Source organism: Acomys russatus, chromosome 15 (genome assembly GCF_903995435.1).
Source record: "Acomys russatus chromosome 15, mAcoRus1.1, whole genome shotgun sequence".
In the NCBI taxonomy this organism is placed as follows: domain Eukaryota; kingdom Metazoa; phylum Chordata; class Mammalia; order Rodentia; family Muridae; genus Acomys; species Acomys russatus.
Genome location: NC_067151.1, coordinates 24000700 through 24011456, shown reverse-complemented (window position 1 = coordinate 24011456; position 10757 = coordinate 24000700). Strand labels below are relative to the sequence as shown.

The following is a 10757-nucleotide window of genomic DNA, read 5'->3' as shown; positions in this document are numbered from 1 at the left end:
ACTGACCTGTGCTAATGATCTGTGGTACCATGCTCTGTGTCTCTACATTGCATGCTCAGGCGAATATTTTAGATGCACAGAGAAGCTCCTTGTGCGTACTTAATTAATTCAAATTTGTGGTCACTTGCTTGTAACTTCCTGTGGTTGTAAAGAAGACTTATCTAGGTGAGTATAGTGCCTCACACCTGTAATCCAAGTAACTGAAGTTACTGAGCAAGGGAGCTGTTGCAAATTCAAGTCCAATATGACGACATAATGACTTGTACCCAACATGCAGCTACGTAGTAAAAAATCATTTCTCAAAATTCACAGAAGGAGGGAAGTTGGAGGAGACAGAGAAGAAAAAAAGATGGGGATGGGGGAGAGAGAGAGACAGAGACAGAGAGACAGAGACAGACAGAGACAGATAGAGGGAAAGAGACAGAGAGAAACAGAGACAGAGGCAAAGAGACTGACTGATTGACCTTAGGATGATAGAAAAAGATTAGTTTGAAGTGTTCAAAAGGAATCTGGTTAATAGATGTAAGAGAAGTTACACAAATTTTCTATCGTTCAGTAACAAAATTAGAAAAAGTAGAGTCAGAAATCCAAGATAAAAAGAAAAATGAGCTAGAAAAATTTCACTGGATGTTTAGTGAATTTTAAACAATTGCTAATGAACACTATACACTATTTTTCCACTGTCTAAAAGGAAACATTACTAAATTAAAGAGATAACAATACATTTTTATAAAATGATTTACCAACTATATTTATTATTCCCAGAATATTCTAGGAAATTTAGGGCTCAGATAAAATTCTGAAGTAATTTAGAAGTTAAAAAAAAAGATGGCTTTCAAAACAATCCTCATGTCTTCAGTGTTAGTATTTCTTGAGCATTTAACAGCTATCCAGAAAGAGGTAACTGGTGGTTTGGCTCTGTGGTTAAGGATGCTCATTACTTTACCCTGAGGACCAGAGTTTGGATCTCATTGCCCACATGAATTGGGTCAAAAACATCTGTACCTATAGTCCCCTTTTGGCATTTGGGTCCCTGTGCACATATTCACTGATACACACACATAAATAACAGTAAATATAAGTTTTAAGTTTATTGAAATCATATACACTCTAATCCTTTGCCACTATCATTAAAATTAATTTTTAAATAAATATTTCACACTGTTATGCTTTTATGAAGCAAGTGGCGGAGAATTTTCAATTCAGTTAGTATAAAGAAAACTAAGAAATCACAAAGTGAATGTCCCCCAAAATGAGCTAAACACTGCATCTGTGTGCATGCTGGAGCCAATTTCCTTTGCAGTTATGCGTCCAAGGCTACAGGAAGTGTCACATCAGTTACCCTTTGCTCTCATCATTAGGTCCATTCTTGGTTTATAACACTTCCCTAATTGTACAAAGCCTGTCATATATGTGTAATAATTTTTAGATTTCTGCAGACAGGCAAAATAAGATGAAGCTGTGATGGCTTGAATGGTAACATACGCAGAATCAATACCAAAATATATAGTATAATGCAGATGTAAATACAATATTAATACATTATTTTAGCATTAATGTACATTTAACCAACTTTTTTTATTAATCTATTCATATTACATCTCAATGGTTATCCCATCCCTTGTATCTTCCCATTCCTCCCTCCCTCCCATTTTCCCCTTTCTCCCCTCCCCTATGACTGTTACTGAGGGGGACCTCTTCCCCCTGTATATGCTCATAGGGTATCAAGTCTCTTCTTGGTAGCCTACTATCCTTCCTCTGAGTGCCACCAGGCCTTGAACTCTGTGACAGTGTCTGTCATGGTCTTCCCATTCCCCAGTGTAAGAATCATTTTACTAAGAATGCAGCAGAGATTGTTAACTCTTTAAAAAAATGTATTTACATGAAATACTATTTTAAGATTGTATTATTTTGTTTTATATTACCCTCAAAATATATTTCACTATATCTTTTATTCAGTTCATAGTACAATAGTATGTGTAAGATAGTAGTGCCATGCTTACTGTCACATTTACTATTTTATCTTGTTTTTAAGCTTATAGATACAAGTAAACCTATTTGCTTATGAATTCTAAGTAGCTTAATGTAGCAAAAGCAGCAAAAGCATATATACTTTATTTCACTGCTTCCTGAATTTTGTCTAGTATGAATAACATAATTGTTTACTCTGGTCAATTTTGTGTGTGTGTGTCTGTGTGTGTGTGTGTGTATGTATGTATATATATATATATATATATATATATATATATATATATATATATATATTTCTAATTTGGTGATAATACAAACAGATCTTACATACACATTCTTGAACATATTCCTGTCTATGGTCATATATGTACATTCCTGTTGAGTACTTATCTTGGAGTAAAGTGACTGCAATAAATTATACATTTGTTTAGTAATGGTAGATAATGATGTCAAATTGTTTTCTATCATATCAGCTTACTTATTTTCATGCACACACACATATTGGTTATATAAGAATTCCACATAACATGTTTTGTTATAGTCTCCCTCCTCTTTTCCATATATACCCCTGTTTTCTAACTATCCAAATTTGTGCCAATGGGTTGTTTTTTGTTTTGTTTGTTTGTTTTGTGTGTGTATGTGTATGTGCCCATGTTTTTAAACTCAAGTTCTATTTGCACTGTCCTTATATTCCTGGATGTGGCCTTCCTCTAGAGTGTGATTGACTTACCAGGGGCTATGCGCTTACAGAAAATTGACTTTCTCCGAGAATATGACAACTGCTGGTAGCTCCTCAGCTTGGGTTGAGACTTAAGTTACACACCCCTTCTACAGGGAAGCTATACATGATCATACACATAATTCTGATTCTACTTTGCACTAGTTGGCATGCCTTTTCAATGAGCCATTATTGCAGATTACCGGGAGAAAGCTGGATCAGACTAACGGTTACTCTTTTATTTCAGGAGCATGTACACCATTACAAAGCCATCTAGTGAAGATGAAGCTGCCAGGCCAGTGCTCACTTGATTTCTCCATGTTCTGTAACTCACATGCAGTGTCTGCAAAGTAAGATTTTACCATGAAGGTGTGGAGAGTAGCCACTAGGTTATGTAAGCATCATTTTCTCACGATTTCTGTTGTTATTATGTACCATTAATATTTTCATTCTACTTAGATTTATTCCCATATCAATGTACTATTAAGTGTCATTATGTAAATAACTCATAGCACAGAACTATCTTGAATAACTTATTTGATTATTTCACTTGCTTTTTTATTTATTTTATTATATATTTTTTTCATTTGTCTCTTTACTGTGCATTTGTTTGGATTTTGTGTTCACTGTGAGCACAGTTTCCTTTTAATGTTTATCTTAAGGATTTAAATACATAGCACTTAATTAAAGTTTGGCAAGGATACATTCTGAAAGATGCACTGATATTTCAGTTGTCACTGTGCAAACATTTAGTATACTTTTATCATTTGGGTGAATGAATAGGTGCATTAACGTGTGAATACACCCAAGCTAACTAGAAAACACCACTTTAAAATGTTTACAAATTTGCATATTTTCTGTTTTCATTGTAATAATTTTTAAAATAATGTAGACTACATTCTTACAACAGATATGTTTCAAATTTATATTCTTCAGAGTATATGCATATGACATGTTAGAGGACTAGATTGTTTGTTTGTTGATTTCTGTGAGTAGCCTTGGTTGTTCTGGACTTGCTTTGTAGACCAGGCTTGCCTGGAAATCACAGCAGTCTGCCTGACTTTATCTCCCATGTGCAGGGATTACAGGTTTGTGGCACCATGCCCAGCCAGGAAATAGGTTTTTAAACATTATATTTTTGCTCATGTACATATGTACGTGTCAGTGCCTCTGCATGCCACTTCTTTGTAGATGCTCACAGAGGCCAGAACAGGGTGTAAGATCATATGAAGTTTTGTATGTAGCCCACAATGAGTTCTGGGGAAATTCTTCTCCAAGACCAGTGAGTGTTCATTTTTATTAATTTTTTATTTTTTACATGTACATTTATATTATTCCACATATGTACAGTAAACTACCTACAGTAAGAAGAACCATGAAACAATCAGGAATTATATAAATGTTACATCCCTACTGTTAGGTCTATCTATATTTGACAGCCTTGAAGAAAACATCTTTCCTATCTTGGTGTGTCTAAAATTCTGAATGTAAATCAATATCTGTCATATCTCATCATTATCAACTTAAAATATCTGTCTAGGCCTAAAAACATCTCAGCTCCTAACAGCTAAGCTTAGTTGTAAACCTAAGCTATCTGGTCTTAACCAATGAACCAGATCTCTATTAGGAAATCCATTATTAGCAACAGAGATTTCCTCTAAGTTGTTACATTGCTACAACTTCATCAGAACCTAATTATTTCTTATTTTATTTTATTTTTACATGTACATTTATATGATTTCACACATATACAATAGATTACCTATAGCTAGAAGAGCTATGACAGAGTCAGGAATTATATAAATGTTACATTCTTATATTACGATGGTCTTTTTTCCCCCCAAAGTTCTATTTGAGTTTTATGAGTTTATGTTTTCTGCCTTCATTCTTCTGTCAGACAATTGCCACTATCATTTTGATCACATTAAATATATTAGTTTAAATATGTTTATTCTACCTGTAAGATTTTCGCTGTATTTGTTTCTTTTAATTTTCACTTACATTGACATGGCACTCTCTGTGTCAGAATATTTTCATTATGGGTCAAGAAAACACTCATGCATGTGAATAACACTGAATAAGGCTTTAAAAGATTACTTTGGCTTCATCTCTCTTTACTACTGCTACAGTTATCTAAAGCTAATATACAAACAGTTCCTTTAGCCACCATGATCTCAAAACAAAACAAAACAGAACCTGGCCTGATTTTCTGCCATGACGTACAGTGCAACTGGTTACAGCTGAAATCTTAGCCCCTGCTAACCTCTGCGTACATTACATTATAACAAGAGAATATAGTAAGTTTTGTTCAAATATATCCCTAAAATCAATTTTCTCTTTGCTTTTTCTACGCAGGTCCAATGCACCAACCTTAAGCTGTCTCTCTGGAGTGTGGACACCTTCCAATTGGACAGTAGTCTCACCGTGCGTCAGTCATCTCACGTACACCCATCTGTGAATTCAGCTTCACTCTAATAAAACTGTCCACAGGAATGTGTCTTCTGAGATAGCAACTTCTGTCAGGCTTGGACTCTACTGATAATCAGATCAGCAGCCATCTCTCCCCCGCCACCTGCTAAGCAGTACTCAGACCAAACTTCTTGTAGTCTCTGACGTTTTCAGTTTTTACGTATTCTATATCCAACTTATTAGCAAACTATGAAGACTATAGATACAAGATGTTGCTTACATTGAACTAATACACATTTTGTAAACCGTTTAATCCCCTCGCAAACATTTTCCTCATCACAAACACAAAGACAATTCTCATAGTGTCTTCGGGCTCTGGTGTTCACATGTCTAGTCTCTGCAGAGCTGCTGTAGTCTGAAATATTAACTATATTACGGCTATCAAATTTTTGGCTTTATATTTTAATCGAAATGCAACAAAAGCTTCTTATTATACCCTAACCCTCTTCCCCATGGGTGAGCGTTTGAAGTCAGTCCCATACCATGTTTACCTTTTTTCATTCTATGAGTGAATAAAGGTACTACCTAGGGTTAATTTTTTTTAAGAAATAGGATTATTTGCTTACCTCCTTCATTCATGAAATCCTGGAGCCTAACCTTAAAAAGTTCCCTAGCCAATTTAAGCTTCTAACTAGGAGTGTTCTATGAGAATATCTATTTATTAATATACGTGTAACCTTTTTAGTGTAGTCAGGGTTCCTACTTTTTCAGCTATATCATCCTTTTGTAGAAAGCGGCACTACATTTCTAAAATAACATTTACTATTGGAGTGGGCTAATACAGTTGGTGTTGTAGGAAAGTGAGTCTTTAGCCAAAAGGCCTTTGGACGCCTAGACTTTTACCTTAGTGGCTACCACTATATAGGTGCTCAATTATTTAAAAATTAAGCAGACTTTGATTATATTTGAATTTAAAGTTAATATTTCCTACCAGAAATTATATATAACTACATACTACAAAGGATCCCAGTATTTATAGCTCCCATTATTTGTGAGTTGAACAAGATAACTTCCTTTTTTCTTAGTCTTTGAATAAATCAAGGTAAAAATGTCATTATAGTTCAGGAATAGTGTAGTTTACCATTGTAAAAGTATTCAAATATTTCCAAGATGTTGCTAATTTCTTTAGTACCAAATGTGTTTTTATTTTTTGTTTGTGTTTTTTTGTTGTTGTTGTTTTGTGTTTTTGGTTTTTGGTTTTTTTTTTGTTTTTTTTTTTTTGTTTTTTTTTTTTTTTTTGAAACAGGTTTTCTCTGTGTAGCCTTGGCTCTTCTGGACTCGCTTTGTAGACCAGACAGGCCTTGAACTCAGAGCGATCCATCTGCCTCCCAAGTGCTGGAATTAAAGGTGTGCACCACCACAGCCCAGCTCTAATATGTATATTTAACTGGCATACCTTTTTAAAATTTAAGATTTTCTACTCTTTTGAGCTGTGATCTCAGATATAGACAGCTGAAAAAAAAAACTTTCCTCTTAAAGTCAATAATGAAATAAATCTAAAATAATTTGTAAATCTTACTTTACTTAACTCTATTGGATAATGAAGCTCAATAATATAAGGAACATGCACATTCTAGAAAGCTAGTAGTGGCCTATAATCTTCCCTACAATAAATATAATAAGGTGTTTGAAAAGGACAATATTCTTATACTGGGATACTTTAAAACATTTACTAATGTTGTGGTGACCCACAACCGTAAAATTATTTTTATTACTATTTCATGACTGTAATTTTTGCTACTGTTATGAATCATAATATAAATCGCTGGTATTTCCAATAGTCTTAGGAGACACCCATGAAAGCAGAAGGACCCACTGGTTTAGAATCACTGTCTCCTAGGGAGAAATGCAGATTAAATTTTACTGGATCTTCATTAATTTTTCCTTTGATATTCTTACAATTTATTAGTTACTTTTCCAGTTGTTGTGACAAAATAATTTTAAAAAACAACTCGAAGAACAAAAAATTGATTTTTGGCTTAGAGTTTGAATTGATACAGTCTGTTATAGGGAAGGTATGACGGGATAAATTCTCTCATGTCTAAGAGGATCAGTAAACAGAAACACTGTAACTGGGCTCAGGATATAAGCAATCAAGAACTATATAAATATTACATTCATAGTGTTTTGCCTATTTGTATTTGGCAATCCTGAAGAAAACATCTTTCCTATCTTTGTGTGTCAAAAATTCTGAGTGTAAATCAACATCTATCATATCTCATCTCTGTCAACTTAAAACATCTATCTAGATGTAAGAACATCTAAACTCCTAAACAATTAACCTTACTTGTAAAGCTAACCTAGCTGGTCTTCAGCCCCATCAGAGACTTAGAAGGAATAAAATTAATTACCTGAGTAGTGGTTCTTCTTGCTGCAGGTAGTTCATTGTATATATGTATAACAATATAAATGTATATGTAAATAATAGAAAGAAAAGAGAAGAAAAAGAAATACTACTGTGTCAGGATGCTGGTTCCCTCTCTTTGATCCCCTTGTACATGATAGGCTCTCAGTGCAGTGAGAGCTCTGACTGCTCAGTGGGTGAGTATGGCTGGTGCCATGACCTACTGCTAGAGACAATTCCTTTAAAATCTTAGGTTACTCTGATTGTCTCTGTGATCAAGCCTACATATGTTGATACAGACTATATGAAATACTACACATTCTGAAATATTATCTAACAGTTTTCAAGTAAATTTTTTTTAATCAAAAAAAAAAAAGATCCACTCAACAACAACTGCCTTACTCCAACAAGGCACTGATACTCAAAAATTACACAACTTTCTATCATAGCATTGCTACTGGGGAAGAAATACCAGGGTGTATAAACCTTTGGTGGACATTGTACATCTAAAGCATTAGAGGAAATTTGTTCTTTATCACTAGTAATAGCTGTTGGTCTTAAGTCGTATTTCTTAACATTACTATGGATAAGGAAACATTCATTCCATAGTATTTCAATGATTTTAATATTTCATTTTCTATATCACATTAAATTTTTAAATCTAATTTATTTATTATTCATTTTAATTTGTGTGTGTATGTGTGTGTGTGTGTCTGTGTGTGTGAGGAACATTCATATTGCAACACAGCACAAATTCAGGGTTCAGTACAATACAGTTCTCTCTTGCCAATATTTTGTATCCAGGAATAAATCTCAGGTCATCAGGCCTGTGAACAACTCATGTATCTGCTGAGCCATTTTGCCTGCCCAATCAATCTACCAGTTATCCTTCTACCTACCTACCTATCTATCTATCTATCTATCTATCTATCTATCTATCTATCATCTATCTATCTGTCATCTACCTATCATCTACATACTTATCTATTTATCCATCTATAATATATTAAAATTAAATTTTACTGAGCAACATTTATTTTCATTTTTCTTTCATAAATATATAATATTGAGTTTAATACTTCAGTGTTCTTCATTGACTATTAATATGTATACTTCTTTGAATAATTTCTGCTATACTAATTTTTTGTAATGAAATCACCTGCATTCTATATTTTCCATTATCTTTAACAATTTTAACAGTACTTTATTATTTTTAATAATTATTTGTACTTTTTTTTAATTTTTTTTATTAATTTATTCTTGTTACATCTCAATGTTTATCCCATCCCTTGTATCCTCCTATTCCTTCCCCCCCCCCATTTTCCCATTATTCCCCTCCCCTATGACTGTTCCTGAGGGGGATTACGTCCCCCTGTATATTCTCATAGGGTATCAAGTCTCTTCTTGGCTACTTGCTGTCCTTCCTCTGAGTGCCACCAGGTCTCCCCCTCCAGGAGACATGGTCAAATGTGAGGCACCAGAGTACGTAAGAAAGTCGTATCACACTCTCCACTCAACTGTGGAGAATATTCTGACCATTGGCTAGATCTGGGAAGGGGTTTAAAGTTTACCTCCTGTATTGTCCTTGGCTGGTGCCTTAGTTTGAGCAGGACCCCTGGGCCCAAATCTGCCTATCATATTGTTCTACTTTTAGATTTCTAGGACCATCTGTATCCTTTTATTTTGCTATTCTCCCATGTCCTTCCGGCCTGAGCCACCAGAGCCAGCTTTTTTTTTTTTTTTTTTTTTTTTTTTTGTACTTTTTAATTTTGTTTACTTTGGTGTTACATTTAGAATTCATAATATTAGCTCCAATCAAAAAAGGTTAACTTTCAAACACATTGTTTAAGCCTATCTGATATGCTAGAAAAAATAAGACTGTGATTGGACAATTTATAAGTACAAGCACTTTCAAGAATCTAAGAGGTGCAATGTGTAAGTGTCAGCAAAATCTCTGTCTATTGAGATGCTCTATCCTTCATGGAGGTCATTTTTTGCTATGACCTCATTGTGACAAAATAACAAAAGAGAACACAAGTTCCCCCACACTTCATTGTTGTAATCGACGCCATGTACTAAGGTACAAATATCACGGGTTATCATCCTCAATCTTTTTTTTTTTTCCACTCACCGTTTTTTAATTTTATTTATTGTAATTTTTAACATTATTTGTTTATTACATACACAGTGTTCTGCCTGCATATACACCTGCACATCAGAAGAGGGCACTAGATCTTATTATAGATGGTTGTGAGCCACCAGGTGGTTGCTGGGAATTGAACTCAGGACCTCTGGAAGAGCACCTCAATCTTACAAATCAAATGAATAAGGAAAATAAAGTAAGTGAATCTATCCTCTTATCTTTGAGAATATACATGAGTTGACCAATCTTAAAAGCAATCTAACCTAACAAATTCAAAAAGAAATTTGAACTTTGAATAGTTTTAAGTCAACTACAAATGCTGAATTAATATTTTAAATTTCTGGAGGGTACTAGAAACCTACAAGTAGAACATTATGATAGGCAGATTTGGGTCCAGGGGTCCCGCTCAAACTAAGGCACCAGCCAAGGACAATACAGACAGTAAACTTTAAACCTCTACCCAGATCTAGCCAATGGTCAGAACATTCTCCAACGTTGAGTGGAGAGTGGTATATGACCTTCTGACGTACTCTGGTGCCTCACATTTGACCATGTCCCCTGGAGGGGGAGATCTGGTGCCACTCAGAGGAAGGATAGGAGGTTACCAAGAAGAGACTTGATATCCTATGAGCATATACAGGGGGAGGAGGTCCCCCTCAGGAACAGTCATAGGGGAGGGGAATAAGGGGAAATGGGAGGGAGGGAAGAATGGGAGGATACAAAGGATGGGATATTAACCATTGAGATGTAACTAGAATAAATTAATAAAAAAAAATTTAGAGGTGTCAGAAGTTTCCAATGTCCATGTAATTATTCACTGTTGATTTCTTGCAAGCCTCTAATCAAGTTGGTTTCGGTCAGATCTCTCCTATGCTGTCTAGACATTTATTTAGATCATTCATTTGCCAAAAAAAGTTAAATTCATTTGCCAAAGTCTGCAATCTTTTCTGTCCCTCATGAACTATGTATACACAGTTGCTCAAATTCTTTATAGAACACACCCAATATATGTTGACTACATGTGTGTATAGTCTTAAATTTATACAGTACTAAGTGTTACAACTCTTTTTGAATTTGTCTAGCTGGTTTTCTGACTTTGTCGGAAAACCCTT

At 34.5% G+C, this 10757-nt stretch overlaps 1 non-coding gene across 1 annotated transcript; it reads left to right on the top strand.

Annotated features, from left to right (window-relative positions):
- The first annotated feature begins 10696 nt into the window (after positions 1–10696).
- LOC127199752 (U7 small nuclear RNA) lies at positions 10697–10757 on the top strand. The gene has a single exon (XR_007832010.1). It is a non-coding gene; the product is annotated as a U7 small nuclear RNA (small nuclear RNA).